At 45.2% G+C, this 26,460-nt stretch overlaps 1 protein-coding gene across 2 annotated transcripts in view; it reads left to right on the top strand.

The window, feature by feature from the left end:
• The window catches only part of PTPN23 (protein tyrosine phosphatase non-receptor type 23), a 582,812-nt gene that overhangs the window by 20,254 nt on the left and 536,098 nt on the right, over positions 1 to 26,460 (top strand). The gene's annotated exons all lie outside the window — the stretch shown is intronic.

Raw genomic sequence — 26,460 nt, 5'->3', positions numbered from 1 at the left:
TGGCAGGTCAGGCTGAAATGTTCCCATGAGGAACAGAGTCAATACTGATTTGCATATGGCTGGATCCACACTGAGGTGGCATGGTGGGTGAAAAACAATGGATTGTGATACGGCCCGAACAGTTGCCAGTGGCTGAGAGAGATTCAAGCATTGCATCCATCATCTAGTTGCTTGCAGTGGAACAGGAGCTGAACGAGAGCCAACGCAGGCCAAGGCAAGCGCGAGCAGAGGGCGCAAAGGACACAAGAGAGCCAGTTCGCCTGCTGGTTTGCTGGAGTGGTGTGGTGTGGTGATGGTGCTGGCGATCGGGCACCTGGGCCTTGGTTCTCTCAACAGCTGTCTTCTGGCTGCAACCTCCCCCATCTGGCCCCCGTTGCTACCACCTCTGGACCTGCTTTAAAGGAGGGAGGTAAACAGTGGTGTTAGTAGACCCATGAGGACCCTTTGAGGACTACCATCAAGTTAATAACCAACTGTTTCTCCTCTCATCTTCCCTGAACTTCGGCATCCTGACTTAATCCTGATTTAATTAATTAATCAACAATAGACACATGAACTGTGTCAAAATGATCTAAGTAACCAAAGTAAAAAAAAAAATCCCCTGGGCTACAGCAATACTACTGCCAGATTTGATGGACTTGGTTTTGGGCAGCTTTATTTTGCACCTGCGGCCTCTTGAGTGGCCAGTTTCTTTTCAGCTCTGTTTTCTTATGGGCAGTGTGTGGGCTGACGTTATTGTTGAGTGTGGAGGGGACGGGGTGGCTGTGTCACCCCTTAGTTCACTGGCCTGCCTTCTCCTTCAGCCACTGGTCACTAGCCCCTGCCCCCTTCCTCCTGCCCCCACTGCATCAGTGTCTTCAGAACAGGGAGTGCAGTGCTTTAGACCAACTGCAGGAGGTTGAGCCCTGGGTCTGCGGAAGCGGCACGGTTAGGTCTGGGTGTGGGTTGCGGGCGGGGTGTGCTCCCTATCCCTGCCAAGCGTTAGAATTATTTAGATTATAGATCTTTATCCTTTTGAGAAAAGGAGAAACCCCAGCAGGAGAATCTGCATTTTATCAAGAGCCCCAGTTGGGGGGAGGGGGGTGTCAATCAAAGCTGTGCAAAGGGAAGGTACGGAGAGGTCTGTGGGAGGCAGGGCACAGTGGAATTAAAAGTTTGTGGAGTCTGCTCTTCAGAAGGATGTCCTGGAGACTCGTATGACCGCCTCCTGCTCCTGACATATTTCCCCCCTCTTCTACCTCTTATTTTGCCTCCTTCAGCGTTGGTGCCAGTGGAGATGCTGCCGTCGCAATCAACTCAGAGAGGGGTTATTGCAGCAAACAGTCGCACAGTTCAATGATGATGGCTTTACCCTTTCAGACCTTGATCTAGAGCAGTGTTTTTCAAACTTGGTAATGCTCAAACCCCCCCCCCCCCCCCCCCCCCCAGCAGTGAAAAAATTAAAATCTGGCCCCCATCAAAAATTTTCCACAATTATTTTATTAAGAAGGCAATGTTTAAACATGTCTAGACTTATTGCAGTTATGTTACCTTTTAAAAAATGCAATAAATTGTTTTCTGCTTAAAACAAAGCACATTTATCTGCATAATGCTTCTTTTGGCCACAGCTAGGCCCCCAGTTTGAAGATCCCTGATCTAGAGTCAGGGGGGAGTCATTGCTATCAGCAGAAATTCTCCCTCCTCCTTCAGGGCTACAACTTTTCAGTAGTACTTCGTCAAATCATCCTTCATTGATATCTAACCTGTCTGTTACTCCAGACTTTGAAGTAAGCCGAATAGAACTCTGTCAACCAGCTGATCAAGAAATAAAAATGTGAAATACCTTACAGTGTCTGGAAAGACTTTTATCTCTAATTCTACAGCTATTAGAAAAATTTGTTGGAGGGTCTGACTGTATCTTCAATACAGATAGGGCAATATTGAAATAGCTGATAAACAACAAGAAGGATAATTCCTCAGGTTCAAGGGATCCATTTGGCTTGAAAGGGTCATCGCTGTTGGGTAAAAAGCCCCACCACAAAAAAGTCTGTTGTCAAAAGGAGTTTGGCTCAGAGGCAGGAAAGCCACAATGTAAGAAACTCACCAAAGAAGACCTCTGTTCAGACAGCCCAGTTGATTTAATTTTGTTTGCTTGCAATAAATCCTCTCTTATACAGGACTGAAGTGAAAACCCACATGCAGCTTAGCAGGTTATTGCACAGGACCTGTTTCGATTTTTAAATCCCATCCCAAACAGGTGTCCTGTACCGGCAATTTAAAGCAAGTAAAACATGGGAAGAGGGAAAGTGTGTGCAAAGGAAAGAAAAATCTTGACGTAGACTTTCGAAGACAGGTCGAAGGAAGAGTTGCCTTTTGAAGAAGTTACTGAAAATTTGATGAGCACAGAGGGCTTGGAGTGAATCCCCTCTTCAGTTCAGGCTGTAAGTGACTGTATAACAATTCCTGTCAAGACTTTGGCCGAGAGATTATCTAAAGTGGAAGTCTTCTTGTTCTCGAGACCCTATGGCTGTCCCATTTCTAGATCCTGGTTTTAAAAGAAGCCAGCTGGTGCTAAAAGAGACAAAGGCTGCAGAGACCTATGTGGACTCCTGTTGGCTGGACTTTATCCCTCTTTTTGATTGAGACTTAATCTTAAATAGGTCCTTATTACTTAAATGCTTTTCTGAAATCGCAAATTTGAGATTAATTGAAGGCAATGATATTAAATTGGTTTCCTTAGTACCTGTTGGGCCGGGTATTATATCTAGGGTAACCTTTCAATCCAAATTCACAGCAAATGGGATATTAAATAATCCTGAATGTCTGCAATGGAATATAGCTGGAGTAAAGAACAGTCATGAGAAGTTGTAACATTTTTCCTTATTAAATGCAGATGCAATATGCCTCCAGGAGACCTGGAGTGTAGGGGTTCCAGTTGTTGATGATTTGTTTACCTTGGAGTGTGAAGCAAAGCCCTCTAGAAGGGGGCATGCAAAGGGAGTGGTGGTGTGCCTGTTGTCCAATAAGCTTAAGTGGAGGTACGGGTGCTATAAAGCTCCAAGTCAGCACTTTTTGACTGTAACTCTGCTTAATTCAGGAAACAAACAACTGACTTTCCCCCATTGTTGATAAATGCACATATTCCCCTTAGACCATCTTTTGCATACGTTTTTTTTTCTTATATTGGAAAAGCGGCTGGAAAAGATGAGCCTCGTCATAATATTCTGGTAGGGGACTTAAATTGTAAAATATCTAACTCGGCCTCAGACCAAATATGGAACGCTGAAAAAGAGGAAGCCTTGCGTATCCCTCCAGCTATCTTTCCCCTGAAGATGAAAAATGAGAGGGAGGGTACTGTTGACTCAGTTGGAGAAGACCAACTACATTATTGTCAATGGGAGGCTATCCTCCGATTCCCCGGCAGCTTCTACCCATAGAAGTTCTGGTAGTTGGCCCATTCTGGATTATGTGGTAGTAAGCAACTCTTCGTTCTATCTTTTGGGTGATCTGATGGTGGTAGATTCTCTGCTTAGTGATCACAGCATGCTAGCTTTTCCCTCTGAATTTTAATGTATCCCTTACGAGTCCTTGGAATTTGGATACATCTGATTTAAGCCTTATGAAGACAGGGCAGACTCATTTGGATTCTAGATCAAGTAAGGTGCTGAAAGTTAAATTAGAATCCACACGTGGCAAGTTAGATCATTGGGTAGAGAACTAAATTTAATGTTTTAATAATTATATTAAGAAGAGAGTAAAGGATGCTAATCCAAAACATTTTTTGAACTCCCCTAGGTTAAACCACTTCCACTTCTTATGCTAAATAGTGAAATAAATGGACTGGTAAGGGACCAATATTTGTTTTTTGATCCTGTTAGGAAAGTGAAGGTGCAGGTATGAAAGAGGAGAAGGGCGCGAGTGAAGCCTTGTTTGAAGAGAGAAGCATGGGATGAACTCTGGATTAAAGTAAGGGAGGCTGCTGTCAAAGGCAAGTCCAGGACGTTTTGGATGCTAGTTGTAGATAGCTGTGGGGCAACAGCTCGATCTCTCACAGTTTCTATAGAGGAATCGAAATAGGTTTCCTTTATTAAAGACCTTTATGTGGTAAATGAGGGGAAGAGTAAACAATATATGGTAACGAAGTATAAGGCTCCTCTGTGCCCCCTCCGCCCCCCCAGTCGGATTGCGTCTGCAATTCAAGAAATGCACCCCTTGTCAGCTATGGGGCCTGATGAAATCCCCATTTCTATACCAAAACAAAACCCATTACTTTGGAGTTTAATTCTCTTCCTGGTCTTTAAAAAAAATGTTACGAAACCTCAAAGATTCCCCCATCATGGGCAGGAAGTATTGTAGTCCCTCTTTCAGAAGGGCGACCGTAATTTGCCAGAAAGCTATCATCATATCGCCCTTCTTGATGCAGTGGGTAAATATTTTGCCAAATGTGTATTGGCTCAAATCGATGAATGGGTAGAAGAAAATTGAATTCTCCCCTTGGATCAAACTGGGTTCAGGAGTAGACATGGACCCCTTAAAAATATTACTGCTCTTCAGGCACTAACTGAAAAACATGTGGTAGTAAGGGGTGGGGTCACTTACACAGCTTTTAACCTCTTTTCCATAGCTTCCAACAAAGTAGATAGTCCTTTGCTGTGGAATAAGCTGTTAAACTTGGGTATGTCTGCCCACCCCTCTTAAATTAAGTTATTGCTGTTCATTTGGATACCTGGTGTAGGGTGCTCATGGGTGGGGATAGGGGATTGTCAGAAGTAATTCCCACTCCCAATGGGTTATAACAAGGCTGCCCACTTTCCCTGCTCCTCTTCTCCCTTTACAACCATGGTTCCTGAACTATTTGTCTCAAAGCCGTTACTCGGAGGAAAGTATATTGTTTGTTTACTCTATGCGGACAACTTAGTAATTTTTTATTTTACCTGTAAGGGGTTAACTTGTCACCTGCATGCTCTTCAACATTATCCAGAGACGCACTTTATGAAGAACAATGCTAATAAAATTAAACAATGGGCTTCCATGGGAAGAAGAAGCCAATCCATAGAAATTATCCATGGTCATTGGGTCCTCTCAAACTAGAGACCGTTAACTCATATGTTTTTTTGGGGAAGACAGTATGTGGGAATCTAAGTGAGAAAGCTCATATATGAAAAAAATATATCCAAAGCCCTCCCTTATGCCAAAGGCCTAGGCACATTCTATAAAGCCACAGGGAGAAGGCACTTTTCCCTCCTGTTGGAAGTCTTATCGAGCTAAAATTCCTGCCTCTCTGCTGTATGGTATAGAATCAATTGATGCTTCTAACTGGAATTTTTTTAATGTGATAGAAGGTCGTATTCTTAGAAGCCTAATCTAAGTGCACTCAGCCGCCTCCGTAGCAGCCCTGCGGTTAGAATTTGAGTTGAGAAGTACCTTTTGTTCAGGGCCTGTCAGGGTTGGTGCGCTGGGCTGCGTGTCTTGCAAATTGTGATGATGACTCTTGCATAAAGAAAGACATTTTGGGCAGCTTAGAAGGTAAGTCACCAATTTGAAGGAAGTTTGTGGTAGCCACAGATGTGTTGCTGCTGGACCCTATATTAGTTGTCTCGCTATGAATACAGCAATTAAAGGTGATCTAAAAAAAAGGCCACCCTAGGATTTAAGTTTCCGTTTCAACAGAGCGGCATGCATTAAAAAAAAAAAAAAAAAAATTAGCCAAACCATAATAGACTCAAACATGGTAAATCTACCTCATAACCTGAGACGCATTTGGTTTCTCTTAAGACAAGGTTTGCTTCCATTAATTCCTTTTCTGTCCTGTCTAAATGGTGTGGCATCTCGCCAATGTGTAACTGGTGTCAAAGGGGCATTCAGGATCTCAACCATGTCCTTTTTATATGTTCCACTCTATCACCTTGCCTGTGGAAGTGGTTGAGGCCTGTGTTTACAGTTATCGATTATCTCTGCTCCAGTGTTTCTAAATGCACTGCATACTCTGCCGAATGAAGTGTTCTGCTTTAGAATTTTTAACTTTTTCAAATATCTCCTAAAATTATATAAATGATGACTGATATATTTAAGTTATGGTCATTAGGGAGTTGCTTTTTATCATATTTTTGTTTAAGTAATCTGATAAGTCCTATAAGGTTTCTTGCCTTATACAAAGGTACGACAGTTACTTTTTTTATTCTTTTATTTTTATTTTTTTTAACTGTTTATGTGTAATATTTTATCCTATTATGAAATTGATTTAATGTTTCAAGGATAGCAAAGATGAATTTGACTACTTTGTAAGTTTGTTTTGATATTTTTTTATGTGGACCTCATTGAAGTTCTGCAAAATAAATAAATTGAAAAAAATAGTTGTTTTTTCATTTGTCACTCACAGTGTAGCCAGCCAATAGATAGAGATACAAATTTTAATAAAAACTAAAGGTCTTAGTTGACTCCAGACCTAATTAGTGGCTCAATTCTTAGAGAGTCACAAAAGTGCACCCATTTTATATTTCCATGCATTAGTGCACATTTATGGCTTTTATGAATTCACAACAATTTACAGAAGTGGGCCAGGAAATCGTACTCCTAAAAAATATTTGTGATCAGCATAGTGCAGTAGTTTATCCCCGCACTATGTAGCACCAGAGAGACGAGCGGATTTTTTTAAGGACAAGCAGATTTATGAAGCAACCTGTCCCATGGACAAATTGATATTTTATTAAATGCCCAACCTATGCTTGTTCTCCTTGTATTCTTTAAATTTACCTTGTACATGTTGCTGAGTTTGTGAGTTTAATTGTGGTTGTGTCAGAGTGTGTAATCATGAATAAGTATGTGTATGGATGCATGAATGTTAAGATGAGTGACAGAGTGCCTCTAAGATGACTTATTGAGTGTGTAACTCATCAGTGATGAAAAGGCACTTTCATTCATAAGCCATACCGATTAGTATTACAAATGCTTGTTAACAACTATATACAAATATAATGTAACAAGCACACTTAGAATGTGTTTCTCTTGATTGGGGAAAAAAACTAACATTTTTGAAGGAGTTGTGAACAGTCACTCATAGGGCAAAGAGCCAATGTGTAAAGTGGCCCGATCAATTTACCTTTGCTGTGGTGAGTGGAAGTAAAATAGGAATGGCAATTCAACAGTTAAAAAATTATCTCCGAGGCCAAACCTAAAACTTGTCTGTTTTCTTCACTGCCCTGACATATTTGAGGTAAAGATGAGATGTAGACACCGCCAGTGGAGAGACGGGGACTTTATAAAAAAATAAAAAAAATAAAGAGAACGAGCATCAAAAACCTGAATAAAGGTACATAGAGGGAGGGGTGAGGAGTAATAAGACACTGTTGTTTGTTCTTATTTCATATTACACGTTCCTTATATTACATCTTGATATTGCTGGATATTTCAAATGCACAGCTCTTTTATTTTGAGATTCTGTCATTTTCACCTTTTGCAAAATGTCATTGTTTCCCACTTTCCTTTCAGTTTGGAATTTCATTCAGTCTTCCTGAATGTCAGGTGGATTGTAGAATCATGTCCACTGTGGAGCTAGATATTCTTCTTTCAAATGACGAAGTATGTTTTGCTTCAGGGTTAGAATGTTTATTCATGGTTAAAGAGCTGCTTTCTTTGTTTGTGAGCTGCACTCCCCTATCGTTTTTAGGATCTCTTGTGCCAGGATTAAAATGTTAATAATGCTTTCGACCTTATCTTTGATTGATATCAGATATTTTAAAGGATTTTCATTTCTTGTTCAAACACACCAATACTATGTTGTCAGACAGCTGCTGACTACCTGAATATTACAAGTTTCTGATGATTGCACTGATTTGACAGCTGAGCTGCTGCCCTCTAAAATTCTAGTTTTTACCATTTTTCATTACTAGAACTGCCACTGTTGTGAATCGGTATACTTTCCTGGAAATCATGATCATGTTTCTGTGAAGTGGGACAGATAACACCTGACTTCAGAGTTCTCCCCCATTGTGCCTGCTGCATTTCAGGAGAGTCTCAATACGTGGCTACTGCTGTATGAGTGATACTAGAGTCACATCAGGTTTTCATGACGTAGCACAGCTAGATATAATTTTCACTTTCACTGCACTTACATGGGATCAAGGAATGGCGTTAATGTATCCTTCAGTGTTTAGACTGTCATTAAATAGTTTCTGCAAGGAGGCATCTGCTGGCCTATTTGTATATCCTTCTTTTACATTTCATGTTGGTTCCATCATTCACTATTTAACACTTGTGTGTTTTGGAGTGAGCCTTGGTCAAACTTCATCCTAATTAATGGTGGCATTCCTTTCCTAGTTATTTCAAATTCTGTCTGTGCTTTTTAGGAGGTCTTGCCATTAACCAGGGCCTCTAGCATTATGTTTTTGTAAAGTGACTGTAGTAAGGCATTAGTTCCTGCTGGAGGATGGCTTATATGCGTGTTTTCTTTCATCACAATCCTCATCTTTGTCTGGTCGTTAAATAAATATTTTCATCCAGGTTGATGAATGTTGCACACTAGCACAGATGAAGCTGCAGTCCGTTTTATTGAAACCTTTCTTTAATTTGTGATGTTTTTTTTTTTTATGTGTTGTCATGCTGGAAGATTTTCTTTTAACAATATTGAAGTCTCACTCTGATTTTACTTTTTCATCCAATGTAAGGATTTAAAACCAAGATATGTGTGAGTGGTTTGCCAAATGGAATGTTTGTAGATGCAGTCTTGAGTATTCTATGCTGCAGTCGATGGGAGATCATATTAATCTGGAGGTTACAGAAAAAACAAGACTGATCTAATAGCTTTGTTGTGTTATGATCAGTGTATTCAAAGGTAGACTCGGAGTGGGGAAGTTCCATGTGGCAAACAAGATAATTTACTGGATTGGAAACACCAAAGTGTTTTGTGAGTAGAGTGAGCTTCCAATGACAAAGAAAAAGTAATATTGGTCTGTACATAAATTGAGAAATCACTGAAGGCTAACGCAATTAAGAAATGGAAGCTACAGAATGGTTAGTGCAAGTAATGTTGACAGCTAATGCAGGAGGAACATTCTTATGATTGTGTGTGCACTTCAGAGATTTACATTAGAGTGCTTGCTTTGATCGACACCCTCTTGCTGATATTGCTGGAGCATTGGTGGTGTTGAGCAGGCAGTTGCTTTCACGTTGGCTGCTTCGTAATCCCCTAGCCAAATCAAGCTTGAAGAGTAAAGGCCTCTTGCATCCTTTATTAAACACCATGGGGTGTCCTACTATGCAAAAATGCCTTTTGATTTTGCCTACACAGGAGCCCTGCTCCCAAAGGGAATGAAGAATAATTTGTGTGAATGAACACAGTGATTGGTGCTTAATAAGGTAATGTGCACTTGGAAGTAAAGTTTGAGTTCATAATGAGCACGTTGATTTCACGTTGAGTGGAGGGACTGAGAGAATACAATTTTATCATCCTCTGTGTAACAATAGATTTGTCAAGGTTGCCATTGAGGGGTTGGGTAAGAAAGCTATTTTAGTGAATGAACAGAGTGGTGATATCAACTGGGAGAGAGAGGGGACCCTTGAAAATAAATGGGGTGTAGTTGAGAAGGAGAATAATGTCGTGATAAAGAGGTTGATGGTGGATTCCTCCAAAGTGGACCAGGAGAAAATGGTAAAATTGGCCCATGAGAGTCAAATTAGGGGAACGTCAGGGGAGAGTATTGGTGACCCAAAATTGATTCTGTTGTGAAAGATGTTGTTAATGAGTGCTTCTAGTGTGCTATGAATGGCAAATCATGTAGCCAGTTAGGTGTGGAGCACATGGTCCTGTTTTACATACTGAGAGTCGAGTGTCACCTGAGGGAGGCAGGAAGAACAAATTCAGAGAGCTAGGTCTATAGCTTCTTTTGAAATTCAGGAATTGTGGAGGAGGCTCTGATGTGAATTGGCAGGTCATTCTCGGCTTTGGGAGCAATAAAGGAGAACGCCCTGCTGTGTACTCTTATTTTGCATATGCATGGAATGTGTTAAAGTAAGACTCCGGCCAACGAGAGTTGTCTGGATAGTTAGTTAAAAGAGTTGCGGGAGTTGAGGTAGGCTGGGCCACTGTCATGAAGCACTTTGAATGTGTCTGAGCAGTGGGAACTGTGCTTTTTTGTTTCTTGGGAGCATGCGGAGCTCTCTGAGGTGGGGTGTGATTTGCGTGCGACACAGAAGCTTGAGTGTGATTCGGGTTGCCGAGTTATGGATGGTTTGCAGTAGAGGTTGGTGAGCCACTGAAAGCTTGAGCCTGATGCCGGTCTCTGGCCCAGCTTGAGGTCCAGTCGGACCCTCAAGCTCATTATGAGCCAAGCTGATAGGTGGTTTCTGCCTGCCACCCGCGCTCTACCCAGGATGTATTGTTATGACCAGAGCTGCCGATTTTGGAACTGGGAAACCAGGTTCGTGTCTTGGTGTCCACTTAACATCCTGTGATTCGAGGCTAATCACTTAATCTACCAAAGCCTAAAAAATTTACCTTATGTAATTTAACTGGTGTTTATGTAAAACAGTCATATACCTTCTAGTGGCTTTTGCGCTATTTAAAATCTGCAGAAAAATGCGCAAAAGAGGTTAAAAAAATAATATAAAAAGGAGAGGCAAATAGATAGCGACATAGTGGCTGATTTGTGCAAAGTGAAAGCACAAAACCTGGATAAGTCATGGCTTCCCTGCTTAAATTGTGTGATCCTAGGCAAATATATATATATTTTTTTATAAAGAACTTTTATTGATTTTTGCAAAAGAAAGAAAACCATGATACAAACATCAAAACACGATGCCAACGGGCACCCAACATTGGTCGAATCTGTGATCCCAGACAGCACTAATATTAGAGATGACATGTTGTTCAGGTGCCTATTGCGGTCTCCCATTTCCCCCATATCCTATTGTATTTGTCCGGACATCCTCTAGCCTCATATACAAGTTTTTCACTCTGTGCGCACCAATCCACTCCCCGTCTCCATTTAGCCAGTGATGGGGCACTCTTGGCCTTCCAGTTTGCCACTATATCCCTCTTAGCCACTAAGCACCACACCCCGAGGAAGATTCGATCCGGTCTCCTTAGTTCGGTGTCACCCATGATCCCAAGAATGAGGGGCAAAGGCTCTCTTTCTATATTCTCCTGCAACACCTCAGAAACCTCCCCCAAGACAGCTCCCCAATAGGCTACCATGGCCGGGCAGGTCCATACCATGTGAAAGAAGTCGGCTGTGGGATTTCTGCAGCGGGGGCACTCCGCAGTGGGGCGGAGGCCCGCTCTGTGTAGTTTGTCGGGTGTGAGGTATGCTGTGTGCAAAAAATAAGTTTTTATCAGTCTAAGACGGGTAGCAATCGCCAGGGCACGCGGGGCCATTAGCGCCTCACTCCATTCCACCTCTTCCATGGGGCCCACCCACCCCTCCCATCTCTGGCGAAGCACCACCAGGGAACCCGAGGCGCTGGAGACCAGGGTGCGATATATCTGGGAAACACCCCCCTTTGCCCAAGCTCCCCATCAGTGCCCTGGCCTCCATGGGGCTGCACTCGGGTATGGTTTCTCCCACTCGGATATGTACTGATAAGGCATGTCGGAGCTGGAGGTATCTGTGAAACTGTGTCTTATTTAATGAAAAGTTTTTCTGGAGATCTTCGAAGGATTGTATGTGTGACCCATTCCAGACATCGCCTAGTGTGGAGATGCCAATGTTATCCCAATTCTGAAACCCCTCCAGGCCCGCCACCTCCACCAATTGCCTCCCCTGCCACAATGGGGTCTGTTGGGTAAGACAGCCCCACCACCCTGTCGATTTTTGAGCCGTCCGCCATCCCTGCAGAACCACCTTGGTCACGTCCGGGATGTCTCGAGAGATCGGACCTCCATAAAGGGTGTCCCAAATCCGTGGGTATCCCATTGTTTGGAGCTCCAGTCGGTATGCCGGATCTGTCCACCCACCCCCCATCCAGTCATTAATTACAAGTATTTGTGACGCGAGGTGGTAGAAATGGATATTAGACATGCCCAAACCTCCATCATACACATCTCTCTGGCAGGTTTTGTGTGCTAACCGTGAGCGGGCTCCGCTCCATATAAATTGGCGTGCCAATGAGTCCATTTCCCCAAACCATTTCCTAGGAATGAAATGGGGAAAATTTTGCAGGAGATAGAGGAGCCTAGGGAGGATCATCATCTTGTAGAGCGCTATTCTACCAAGCAGGTTAAGAGGGAGTGTCCTCCAGTGTAGGAGATCGCTTCTAATCTTCCTGGTTAACGGTGTAACATTAAGTTCCCATGTCAACTCAGGGAGAAGTGAAATAAATATTCCCAGGTATTTAAAGCTGTTTCTTCGCACTGGAATATTCCGCTGCCAGTCCACACAGTCTCCGGAGCGGTGTAGGGGGACCAACAGGGACTTGGCGGGATTCAGGATCAACCCCGAGGCTTCTGCGAAAAGGCTCAGGATCTCTAGCACGTGGGGGCCACTTTTAGCCGGGTTGGAGAGCTATAGGAGGACATCATCTGCGTATAGCGCCACACGGTCCTCTGCGCAAGCGGGCCAGGACCAGCATTCGATCAGGGGATCTCCTCGCAGCAGTATCGCAAGGGGCTCTATCATTAATGCGAAGAGCAATGGGGATAGCGGGCAACCCTGCCGGGTTCCGCGGCCAATAGGGAACAGGTCGGAGACCACTCCATTCACCCCGACTCGAGCTGTCGATTTGGAATACAGGAGTCTCACTAGGCCTCGGAATTTGGGGCCGAGTCCATTTTTCTGCAGGACCAATTCAAGGTAGGACCAATCCACTGTATCAAAGGCTTTTTCAAAGTCCAGTAAGAGTAATGCCAAGGGTGTGTGTGACAGAGTCCTGCGATGTACCAGAGCCATATGCAGCCGCCTAATGCAGTGCCTGGTGCTACGAGTGGGCATAAAGCCACATTGATCCGGGTGCACTAGTGTGGGCATTATCTCTTTCAATCTAGAGGCCAGGGTCAAGGAAAGCACTTTGATCTCAATATTCAGAAGTGAGATGGGTCGGTATGCCGAACAATGCCGCGATGGGGGTTGGGTTTTTGGTATCACAACTATCGTAGCTTGGTCAATCTCGGTGGGGAATCGGCCTAGTTTCTCGGCTTCTCCATACATATTGAGTAAGTGGGGACCCAGTATATCACTGCATTTGTTATATAGCTCTGCCGGGAGTCCGTCAGGGCCTGGAGTTTTGCCCGATGCCAAGCCGGAAATTGCACTGGTGATCTCTGCGAGGCTAATAGTTTCATCCAGTCTATCTCTTGCCTCCAGGGAGATCCTGGGGAGAGTGACGTCATTCAAAAGAGGGGTCTCTTTCTCAATGGCAGGGCGGGGGTGCATTGCATAGAGGCGGGCATAGTACGAGGCAAAGCTTTGTGCAATTTCAGCAGGTGTCCTGGAGAGGGAGCCCGAGGGTTCTAAAATCTCAGGTATAACCCTGCCGGCCAGAGGGCGAGCCGCCAGCCAGTGCAGGAGCTTCCCATTTTTATCCCCCCAGCCATATATACGGGCTACCGAAGCTCTCCACATGCACCTAGCCGAGTCTAGCATTATGTGTTTAATTTCTTCTCTGACCATAGTCAGCTGCCTCAGGGCAGTGGCAGACAAAGAGGTTGTTTGTTGGCGTTCCAGTCTCAGGGCCCTAGCCTCCAGGTCAGAGATCTGGGAGTTCCTGTCTCGCTCGCGGGAGCGGAGAAGGTGCTTGGCATGCCCTCTAAGGGTAGCCTTACAGGCGGCCCATAATGTTCCCGGGGACCGGACCGACCCCAGGTTCAGATCAAAATATTGGGTTAGTTGATTTCTGATCTCCTGGGTGTAGTCTTTGTCTTGTAAGTACCATGCGTTTAGGCGCCATACCGGGCGTCTGGAGGGATCTGCTCCACCTAGGCGGACCCGCACCGGTGCGTGGTCTGAAACTCCCCGGGGAAGTATCTCTGTCCCTGTGACGCTTGAGAGGTCCAGAGCGGACATGAATACCAGATCTATTCTGGATTGCGTCTGGTGGGCGGCCGACGTGTGGGTGTACCGACGATCCCTAGGGTGCCAGGTTCTCCATACCTCGCAAAGGCCAAGGCTCTCGGTCCAACCAGTCAGAGCCGAAGCCCTGGCTAATCTACTGGCCGTGATCTCGCCGGATACATCCAAATCGGGATCAAGAACCGCGTTGAAGTCCCCTCCCAACAGGGTGGTCCCCTGGGGCAGTCCCACAACCACTCGGCGGAGCGAGTGCAAGAAGGCATCAAGTCTCGTCGGGGGGGCATATGCAGATATAAAGTTTATCGGTGTTCCATGAAGAGTCCCCGTGGCCACAACAAATCTGCCCTGTGGGTCGACCTGCGTGGCTGTGATCACCACAGGCAGAGAGCGATGAAGTAAAATGGCTACCCCTCTAGAGCCCCTGGAGAAGCCCGCGTGGTATACTCTGTCATATCCTCCCCGCATGAGCATGGGGCACCTAGTCCCAAGGAGGTGAGTTTCCTGCAAGAGGAACACTGAGGGGGAGTACCTGCGGAGAGTGTTAAATACTGCTGACCTCTTGATCTTGTCCAACAGGCCATTTACGTTCCAGGAAAGGACCTGGGTTAATGAGTGCCAGGCATGAGTTGGGTAGGTGTTACATAGGGCTGAGTGTCAGCCTGTGGACCCAGGGGCGACCATTCCAAACATAACAATGAAATAATAAGAGACCTAACCAACTTATTCCTATTCCTATCTAAACTAACTTCAAAAACCCCACCCCCCTCCCCATACTCCCACCCCGGAAGCATCTGTCGCCCAAATACCCAACCAAAACCAGACAGCCAGCAGGACTGTCCTTGGGGTGGAGTGGTGGACCCCTCCATATAGTCGGATCAATTACAATTAGAGAAAGCCTGCCAAGTCTCGGGTGTCATATATTAGGGAGGCTTGGCGCCTTCTATAGTGACCCTTGTAAGGTCTGCATAGGTAAGTGACATCCCAAGTCTTTTGGACTCCGATCAGTGGGTGTCAAATGCGTCATATTAACCAAGGGCCGGGGACTGGCTCAAGTTGTTGTCATCTATTGATTGGTTTGGGGTCTGAGGCCCCGAGGGTTCCGCGGGTTCCCTCTCTGTTTGTGAGCCAAAGTCTTGGATTTCCTCATTATTTTCCAAGGTGTTTGTGTCTTTCAGTCTCCCTCTCCGGGATCTGGTGCACCTCCGGCTCCTCCGGGGACCTCCCGGGGCGAGGGGACCAACCCGAGGGGCCCTCTCCGAGTGTCCCGAAGGCCCCCCTCGGGCTCCGACGCCCTCCTCCGTCAGCCAGTCCCAAGCCTCTTCAGGTGTTTCAAAAAAGTGCGCTCGCCCGGCCAGGAGGACCTTGAGCCGCGCGGGGAAGAGGAGCATGTATGAAAGTTGCATCGCTCTAAGTTTCTGCTTAACGTGTTCGTACGACTGGCGGCGGGTCTGGACCTCACGGGTATAGTCTGGAAAAATTAGGATTTTATGGTTCTCCCATTGAAGATCTTCCAACCTCCTAGCCTCTTTAAGGATATTGTCTCTATCTTTGAAGTTGAAGAAGCGCGCAATCATTGGACGTTTTGGGCCGCCTGGAGGGGGCGAGGAGCCAATGCCCTGTGTGCTCTTTCGATCGCGAACCAGGGCGAAAGGGACTGCTCTGGCATCCAGGTTTTAATCCACTTCTCTAGGAACTCAGATGCACCACCATCTTCTATGCCCTCTGGGAGTCCGATGAAACGCAGGTTATTGCGTCTTGACCGGTTTTCTGCATCTTCCGCACGGCGGTGAAGCTCGCCGGTTCGGGTCTGCAGCTGGGCCACTTTACTTCTGAGGTCGGCTAGGTCGTTTTCAGTCTGGGAGACTCTAGTTTCAACCTCAGTGATCCGGTTCACTGCGTTTCTGAGGTCCTGTCGGACAAGACCCACGTCTTCTCGCACTTCCCCGATCTTAGTCTCTACCGCAGACTGTGATGATTGAATGGCTTGAAGGATGGCACTCACTCCGTCTGGTGCGGGGCCTCCGCTGGCTGTGTCTCCCTCTCCTCGCTGGCCCGCCGGCGTCGTGAACTGGTCAATCTTTTGCTGGGAGGGTGGGGGTTGTTTGTTCGCCTTGTCTCTCCCCATCACAATATCGGAAACAGGAGTCAGGTAGCTCACTTCTTGCGGTCTTTCAAGTCCAGCCTAGGTCCCCTGCGCGTTTGTAGTTACCACAGTTATAAAGAGGGCGTGGGGAGAGGTGTTCAGGCCCAAGTTCTGGTCTTCTCCACCTTTGGCATCCGGTGGCTCCACGATGGGTCCGGCTCCATCCCGGCCCAGCCGCTAACCGCCATTAGGTATTAAATGGTAAGGGGGGGGTAGGGCATCCTCTTCCCTAACTCCTCTCCCCTCCCCCACCCTGTTGTCACTTCGTGCCGTTACCTTCAGTAGGGCCTCGACCGGCCCCAGGGCTGATCACGCTGCACCCGCGGCACCATGAAGTCACTCAAGGCCTATGCCCTTCGTTGGGCCGGATCACGGTGTGTTTCTCGGCGCGGCAGCGGTCCGCGGTGGGCCCGTTCAGAACGGGAACCCGGAGAGGGTGGCCCCAAGTCTTTCCGTTCAATTTTGGTTATTCGGACGTGTCAGTATCCTCAGAGAGGCCTCGTCCCATCCCGGTGTCTCCGCCACATTCCGCGGACCCTCAGCACACCTCTGTCATCACTCACGACACCAGGAAGTCCCTCTCCGCAAACGCCCCTCTGCCGCTCCAGCCCCGGCCCGCGGGGTCTCCCCTGGGTGCAGCGCAGCCTCTCAGCTCTCCTCGGCCAATGTCCTCGAGCCGGCGCACGGCCTCAGCGCCACCCACACAGCGCTCTCTCCCCCTAGATGCAGCAGCACTGCTCCTGCATGCCGCGGGGACCACGTTTGGAGCGCAGCCTCAGCTCCCTCCAGGGTTCTTTCCTCACCCCGCCACACCTCCGTTCCAGCTCGGCCGCATCGGGAGGGATCGTCGGTTCGGCCCCGACTCAGCCGCGGAAATCAGCCCCGGCCGCCATTTTGTTTCCAGGGACGGATCGGGCGCGGCTCGGGAACGGGGCCGCTCTCATGAAGTTACTCGCCGCCGGAGATTCCCAGGGGTCCAGGGGTCGCAAGGATCGTCAAGACGACGTCCTCAACTCGGTCAGGCCACTCTAACTACGGGCGGATGACGGAGGGGTCCAGAGCACTCTCAGAGTGCGACCGCCATCTTGACGCCCGAAGCCACGCCCCCCCCCAGGCAAATATTTAGGACTTGTAATTACGTGCGTTTAGAATGCCAGCTTTACAAAACCCTATTTTTTCATTTAATATTTTATAAGGTTGCTCTGTAATAATCTGTAATAATGTTGCTCATGGTGAGCAAAAGAACGATGGATTAAACCCAGATCTGTGACTGGGGGTGAGTGTTTGCATTGTTCAGCACTCCGTCCATCATCCTTTTGTGTTGCTAAAGTTGCCCTAAGTTGGAAGGGTATCCCCAGACGTGGGTCCCTTGCTCACTGTGCCACTGGATTCGAGCTAACCTGGCTGATGAACGGTGATACCCTGAAACCGGTCCCAGGATGCTTGTTTCTGGTCCATGGAGGACCTGGTTTGACAGTTTGGGCTGGACTGTTCCCATGAGGAACAGGGTCAAGACTGATTTGCATATGGCTGGGTCCAAACTGGGGTGGCATGGTGAGAAAAAAAACGAGCAAAAAAACAATGGATTAAACCCAGATCTGTAACTGGCGGTGAGTGTTTGCATTGTTCAGCACTTCATCCATCATCCTTTTGTGTTTCTATAATCCGAGCCACATACAGGTTTCACATGATGAATGTCTTTGCCTCTTGGTTCACTAATGGCACTCGCTGGCAGCATCAATATATCAAGTACACCTAATCACATTGGAGTAGACATCGGGTCCCCCATCCCTTCACCCAGTAGTATCCCATAAATATCTTTACAATTTGTCAAATTTTCTTTCACCTCATCCTTTCTCATTTTGACCATTCATAATACTTCCGCCAGCAACCAGTCTGCTTAGTCACATTGCTATTTTTCAAAGGAGGGTCAGCATCTTGTGACCAATGCATTGCAATCTGCCTATTTGCCAATAATAGTGTTCCAGTACTCAACTCCCACATCATGTGGGGAAATTCCTCAGGCTCAGCTGAGCAATGGGGGGAAAACCATTTGAATGACTTGGGCAAGGGCATGGAACATAATCATATAGCTATTTGCCCACAGGACAGGTTGCTTCATAAGTCTACTCGTCTTGTAATAAAAAAAAATCCCTTTGGTGCCGTGGAGTGCAGTGACAAATTATGGCAGCAATCTCATTACACAAGACCTCTAATAAGTCTCTCTGATCAGGCCAAGGCTAATACCATAGAGCTTGAACACTATTAGTTTCCTTATTTTCCCACCTTTCAGCAGATCTACATATTGGGGGTTGGAGGAAGCAGTAAGCAATAGTTCCAGGGTTGAGTGCCTTTGAGTCTGTGCAAGCCTACTAGCTCGCATGTTTTACAGATTTTCACCAGCTCTTCTCTAATCTTTTCCCATACTGAGAAAGGTTGGAAATTCAATCCTGATAAGGGCAGAAGTAGAAGTTCTTCCAGGGTTGTGGAAAAAAAAAGTGGTTGGAAGGAAAGTGAACACATGCATATTTGCTCGCGCCAAAATACAGTTTACAATATGTTCTAAGGGTTCCTGGTCTACTTCTGTAAATGTTTGTGAATTCATGAAAGCAATAATTCTGCACAAATGCAAAGACATATACCATGTGTGGCATTTGTAACTTCAGGAATTAGGCCCTTTATTACGTCTGGCGTTAACCAAGACCTCTTGTTTTTATTAAAACTCTATTTCTCTCTCCATCCATTCATCTATCGGCTGGCTTTACTGTGAGTTATAACATTCTGCTCTTTCACACAGAGCATATTGGCACACAAAGTGGTTGCGTTCAGTGCCAAGAACTATTGTGGCAGTATGTGCTGTTTTTAAGAATGAAAAATAGTTTTGCTTTTTGCCAATGTTTGATACAGTGATAAGAGCCTGGCAATCCCCTCAACAGTAAAAGTTTTACAAAAGCCATGCCAATACAAGGTGCACATTGACAAAACCAAAAGACTGACCAACAATTTTAGATTGATTGGCTTTGCCTATCCTTTTTCTATTTTAATGTTTACCATAATGTTGAAACTGGTTAGACTCATTTTCTTTTATGAATATTTTTTAGAACAATTGACATGCATCAACACATCTTACTAAATGATGCTTCAAAGAAATGGTTCCTACAATTTCACAGTAATTTAGCAATACATTTTTTTCCTAGTTGCATTGTTTTTCTGAACGTTTTATTTTGAAAGCAAAGACTCACCAGTCCTCCGTAGTTATACGTAGCTCATATTGTTAAACTTTTCAAACGTATGTGCATTTGTGTGTGTGTTGGTTTTTTTTTTTTTTTTTTTTTTTTTTTTTTTACCGGAACCACAGTCAGTAGTGCAGTGTGAGCTTACAACATTTATTTACAGCGCTCAAGCAAATAATAATAAAGGCTTTGCATTAATGAACCATAAATACAAGTTCAATCAGCATTAACATAGAAACACAAACATTACTTCAGCTGCAGACAGTTAGTTTCCTTCCCTGTAAGTTGGTAGCCAAAGGGTTTGTGCTGCAGTAGGTTGGGCCTACTTGTCCCAAGGGCAAACTAAATATGAAAACTTGTCTTCCTAGGCATTGGGATACAGGTATTCCACACCCCTGCTTGGGAATATTTTATAGCATATTACAAGGGTAAAATGAACTAATTCGAGAAATTTATAATGTGTACTGAAACCTAGCTTGACTCCTACCTATTTTAGTCTAATTAAATACCCCTAACCACTATGAACTGGAAATTGACTTTGAAGATCGTCCTTCCCCAGTTAGTTTGTGTTTGTGTTTGTTTGTGTTTGCGTTCTTGTCTACACACATTGAGTGTTTGCAATGACCATTGTTCCACCATGTAGTGAATACATACCCCCAAGTATACAGGATTCAAAAGATCCGCCAAGAAACCCCTTCCATATCAGTGATGCACACCCAGCCAGTTAAGCAGATTTCAAAAACTGACCAGACAAAACACCAAACCTAATCTTGGCTTTGTCAAATGTTAAGCACCATTCATCATTCTAGAGAACCCATTGTGCCCCAGCCTCCCTCCAGCCACTGCCAGATTTTCTTTACCATGCACAGTGGAACGAAGCGCAGGAGTCCCCATAGCTCCATTCTGTCAAATAAAGCCCACTTTATAGCACTGATAAATATTCTGTTCCAGATATGGGCTGTAGGAAAGCACCCTTTTTGACATGGTTTGCCCTCACTTTTTGCTTGGTTCGGTCATGCGCTCTGACGTGTTGTAAGTATTGTGCGCTTTTAATCACACCCACCACACGCCCATCACTATCACTGGTTCGTGGGCTTGCCTTTCAAAAATCCTTTATCATCATTGGTAAATGCTTTACGTTTGTCTCTCTTTGGGCAGTTTTGTTACCGCCTTGGACATAGACCCTGTTAAATGGATAATTGCACGTTTGCTGATATGTTTGACTGAGAGCAAACTTATTTTTCCGTTTGTGTCTCATCTTTGCACTCATGGCGGCTCTGGCGCTTTGAATCGGCTTGCTTATCCTTTACTTTTTTCATTTTCAGTTTATGTGGCAAAAAAGTCCAGTTAGGAATTTACAACGTTAGCAGCTCTAACTCGAGCAAAACCGAGACCTATTGCATTGCAAATGCTTGTTTCCGATATGGCTTTGACTGTTAGTGCACTGGGTTCCTGCTAACCAAGACCCCAGTGCCAGATCTCTTTCCACAAAACTACACAGTTGTTTTGCACAATTGACGAACTCTTTATCTGCCACAGTAAGTCCCTAGTAAATGGTACCAATTGTGCCACCCTCAGGGACTCCTCACCAAAGCCCACTCAGTACTGCCATTGTAGACTGCGTGTGTTGCTGCACGCTAATAGCAAACACAACCTGTCACACACCCCTGTGTGCCTGGTTCCCTAGCACTACATGTGCCAGGCATAAGTCACCCATAAGACAAAGTGCATCCAGGTACATGTGAGGGCATATATATGTATGAGCAGATATGCCCCGGCTATGTCTGTCGATTCTGAGACATTGTAAGTGCACAGGGAAGCCGTTTTAAATGCATGTGCTGGACACTGGTCATTACGAGCTACCCAGCCACATGATGGCTCTTCTCAATCCTGGGATGTTTGATGTCAAACATCTCAAAATAATAAACCGTCACTGACCCCAGTGATTAATTTATTTTGTAAAAAAAATGCACAGAGAGGGCACCTAGGAAGTGCCCCCTGAAAACCAGCCAGCTACTAGTGTACTGACTGGTCTTGACCAGTTCAGCCACCACAGACGCGTTTTTGCTCTCAAGGGTGTGAGACAAAGGCCTGCTCTGTCGAGGTGTGACCCCCCCCCTCTGCCAGGCAGGATGGGCACTCCAGGGCGGGGTGCTTCAAAGGCCTTGCTACATTTGTAATGCAACCCAGGTCTCTCCAGATGGCGGAGATGACCCATCCCACTTCCCTGACCCCACTTTTGGTGGCAGCACAAGCGGAAAACTAGTTAAGTTGGGAGGCGTGCCCATTTCATGCCAATTCCGCCCCTAAGGTAGATGAGTTGAAGTGGGCCCACTTTTCAAATTTCTCCATCCAGTTTGGAAGAAATTAGGCCACTAGGGTTATGCCCACTTCCCTGTGTAAGTGGTCATAAAAAGGGTGTAGTCACCCTAAAGGTGGTTAGCTCTCTGTAACACCCCTAAATTGAGTATTTAGGTGGCACCTCTGAACCCTAGAACTCAGATTTTGACAACCCAAGAAGACCCGGACAAAGAAGAGTTGCACCCGCAAATGAGGAAAAGAGGAAGCAGCTGACCTGGAATCAGCCCCTCCAGCCTGCCGGCAGACCTCAAAGAATTCCGCACAAGAAGCCAACTTGTCCAGGCTTCAATAAAGCCTCAAGTCTTCCGTGGGCAGAGGACTTGCCCTGCAACATGAAACTCCAAAGAAAAGTCTGTGCAGCTGCTGGAACCTGACACCAGAAGTGACCACTGCACCTGACATCCATGACTCAAGATGAAGCCAACAGATGTTGAGAATGTGGGTGCCCAGCTTCCCAGTGACAGAGTCCAGTGTGGCCTCGACCATCTTGGACTCACTCCACAGTCCTGCAGCCCCTGCACGTAGGCCCCCTCTTCCACAGGCTTGTGGCAAGAGAAAATCCAACCACTCTAGTAACCACTGCACTCGTGACCCCTGCCCCCTACCTGAACTCAAGTCCACCCTGGGTCCACCCATTGCCACCCGGTGTGACCTGTTGGTGTGGTTTGGTTCTGATCGGTGCCCAATACTTACCTTTGCTTCCTGAGATTCTTCATAAGTCCTTGTTAACCCTGTGCATGCTGAACATTGTTTTCCTCCATAGGATAACATTGAGAAGAACTCTGCATATTGCACTGTGTTGATTTCTGAAACTGCAAAATATTTATGCTTAAAAGTCCACTTACTTGATAATGAAGTTCTTGGGTTTGAAACCTATATAAAAATAATTATTTTTCTCAATTGGTCTCAGATTTATTCTTTGAGTGTGTCTCTCATTTATTGCCTCTGTGAGTACAGCAAATGCCTAACACTACCCTTTGATAAGCCTAACTGCCCTCCCACACTGCCACAAAATAGAGCATTAGTCCTATCTAATTTTGCCTCTGCAATACCAGTTGGGGATCCACTGGATTCTCTGCAGTTTGGTTTCATTTTAATGCACTATATGGAGAGCCAGCTTCCTACATGGGACATCAATGTCACCAAAAAGGGAGTTCCAGGATCATCCTCACATAGTCTTGAATAGAATGTCTAGAGGTTCCCTCTCGGCACCCAGACAATAAGCATTCTAAGGTGCATTGCTCCTCCAATTCTGCACATGTTGTACTCCGGCAGAGATATAGTAATATTCAGAGTTTGGCAAAGTGAACCCATGCTGCTCATATGGCAACTTAAAGGTGGACAGCTTTATAATTAGTCAAGACTCAACCTAAAGCAGGGAGGTTATCCTACAGTCCACCCGGCAGAGTTTGAGGGAGAAGATACCATATACCTTGAAATTAATATGGACAATGAAGGAGTATAGCCATCCTCGCCACTGCCACACTTACGGCTAAAAGCAGACTGTACCAGAATTCTACGGATCCCTGCACACCTTCCATCACTCTACTCCTATACAGTGACACCTCTTCAAGGTAGGTACCAGGGTTCCCAGGTACTTTATTGCTTGTGGGTGTTGCTGCATGCCCAAATCCGGCAATTAAGACTTCCCTACTATGACCAAGGTGCTCAACGGGAACGAATACCATTTTGATCAGTTGGTTTTAGCCCTGAGATTTAGCCAAACACACCCAACAGCTGCAGTAACCTTTGGAACAAATAATCAGTCTGGCTAGGTTCACTGTGTAATAAGCATAGTGCGACAACCCATGGGTCTTATCTCCAGTTTATATGCCTTGTCATGCAAAATACACCTAAGTATCACTGCCAGTGGATTCCATAGCGACTGTGAACAATAGACAGGACAGCAGGCTCCTTTGCCTAGTTCGCCTTTTCAGCGCCCAACTTAGTAATATCTTTTTGTTTTCACTCTAGTATGGACATGTAAATACAGCACTCTTACCCAGTTAATTTCTTGCTTTGGAAATACAAGTATTTCACACAGCTAACAAAATTGTGTTCAACTCTATATACTCGCAGCACCTTGTAGAGGAAATCACGATTGATACTATCAAATGCTTTTCGTATATCCAGACACTTTTTTATATACAGAACTGGTCATGATAGATTTATGATTGATAATCAGCCTTTCTTCTGGGCCTTTACTTATGATCTTAATATCTGTGCTATTCATAGTTAAGGGTCTGGCAGCAACCCTGATCCCAAAGTCTGTCACACATCTAAGAGCTTGTTCAGTAACCAATCTGGTGTACACTGGTAAAATTCAGATAGAAGTCCTTAATGCAAACAGGCCCAACATACTATGTTTCGGGGTGTATTGAAGATAGTGAAAGTCTTGGGCCGCACTAAACTTGGGGTAGGGGGAGGGTGTGTGTGCGTGGTACTGTGATAATCCTACTTTCCTCCTACATCTATCACTAAAACTCAGTTTGAGTCAGGTCCTGTACCTACAACAAATAAGGAAATAGAAGTGTTATATGGCACGTGGGGTCCTTCAGCAGTCAGACAGGGGATTGCAAGAATTGTCTTGGCAACCTGTTCTTTAATTTTCAATTGCACCCCAAGACTTGAATGTAACTCAAAAGACTGGTCAACCCATTGCATTCTCTAAAGGAGGCCTCACCCTGCATATTCTGTCCAGAGGAGACCTCTTGGCCCATTCAGGTCAGCCTATTGTTACCTCTAGAGAAGCATTTCACACCTATTTCACGCCTATTCAAGGCTGGGCACAGACTGGGAACTGGTATGCTCAGTAGACTAAAGACCGACCAGGCAAATAAAGGGTAAATTGTTAAGTGTCTTTTCCTTCTTGTTGATTAGAAATACAATGTCACCATTGAGTTGTATTTGAATAACTATTAATAATAGTGGTATAATTAATTTTCTAGCTAGTCACGTTCCAGAAATACAGTATTATTATTGTAATCTATACTCTAGGTTTTCTACATAGGGCAGCTAAGCCTGCCATAGTGAAAGTAGCTTTTAGGGCCTTGTCTTTGCCAGGACGTGGTAATATTAACTTTCTACATGTTCCCCTTTTAAATACCATGCCCGCTAACTTGTGGACTTCAAGGCCTACATAGGGGTGACTTATTAATATTTAACAGGAAGGTTTTCTCCTGTTAAAATGTGGTATTTTGGCATATCATACTGCAGCGTTCATACTTAAGCATTTTGGCTACACAGGGTTGGCCTTGAAGTCATGTCTACCCTACCACTGTAGTGGATGGCACAATAGGTGCTTCAGCCCATGAATGCATTGAACTTCCATGTTTCCTGGGACACTTTCTACAGCATATAGTAGGGGCATATAGGCAGATTAAATGTGGCAATTAGGAATACACCACTTCAACCATTTTTAAAGGAGGACACAGACACCACACGTGGGTAGCAGGGAAAATGCACAGAATTCTAAAGGAAGCAAAAATATAAAGTCCTCAGTAGAGGAAAATTCGGGGTGACCACGCAGACGAGATGGCCTTCCTGTAAACATGGAACAGCAAAATGGAGGTGCTTTTAAAGTGCAATTATGTGAAGGCTTTAAGGAGGGATGAAAACACAATCACAATTTTTAGTACAGAGTGATATATAAAATGTTATGTTTGTAGACGTTCACTGCAATACTATTGTTATGTAGCTTTCCACCAACAATCCAGATAGTCCCACACTGTTTCCAGGACATAAAAAAATATTAAACTATGCTTAGCAGGATTTTAAAGGTACACAATCCAGCTCCTCTGTCTGTTTCACAGCCCTGAATCTCTTACATTGTTGCTGTACTTGTTGAATATAACTGAGGAAACAGTCAAATGGCCAGACCTTCATATTATGCAGCTGCTCTATTTCTGTATTGTCACAATAATTCAGATTGTGGGCAGTGATGGCCTGCAGTGAAGTCAAAGGTTTTGGAATGGGGGGGTCAGGGCTCTGTTCGATCTCTGTATTGCAGACAATTTGAAGAGGTCTGTGGGGTTTATTTGCTCAAGAATCCATTTCTCTAAGAAGAAATCCAAGAATGGCTTCTCCACTCTATCCAGAAAACACAGGAAACAAAAGTTTGTATGCTGAGAACTCACCTCGGCATCCACCACACTTGCCTTGAGGACCTTTGCAGTTCCTAGTAGCTTAATTATAGAAGCTCTCTTCTCAAGTACATTCTTTAATCTCTCTAAAGTCTCCTATCTCTTTCTTCCATCTTCTGGAGGTCTGTTGTGAGCAAAGTCATGAAGACAGGGAGTGTCACATTTTATTTTCAAGAGCAGTTCTGGAGTGTGTTGTGGCCTTCATGAGATATGCATGGGAAGGTGTGCTATTTCCCAGTTGCCCCTGTAGCTTGGCTCTCCTCGCAGAAAACCTTGCCATCCTTGCAGCAGTAGTATATTGACCACTTTTATAGGCTTATTTGTTCCCTTTCCCTTCGACCATCCCAGCTGCAGAGTTACAGAATCACTCGGATCTTTAAAAGAATGGCTGCTTGTATTTCGACTCACTTTCAGTCACTCTTTGAAACCAGGAAAGCCCTTAAGCACAATCCCAGAGCCCTCAGCTGTGGTCCATTATAAACAGTATTTATAGCTTGCCGCGATTAAGCGCTCTGAAGTTGAGGCTGAAGGCGGTGTGAGTTTCTCACACTGCCTGATAGTGGGCAAAATAAAAGAGTTGTAAATTAAAAGAAAAATTAAGT

The sequence above is a fragment of the Pleurodeles waltl genome, chromosome 10 (genome assembly GCF_031143425.1).
Source record: "Pleurodeles waltl isolate 20211129_DDA chromosome 10, aPleWal1.hap1.20221129, whole genome shotgun sequence".
Lineage (NCBI taxonomy): Eukaryota > Metazoa > Chordata > Amphibia > Caudata > Salamandridae > Pleurodeles > Pleurodeles waltl.
The sequence above is the reverse complement of the archived record's forward strand: the minus strand, read 5'-3'. Positions and strand labels throughout refer to the sequence as shown.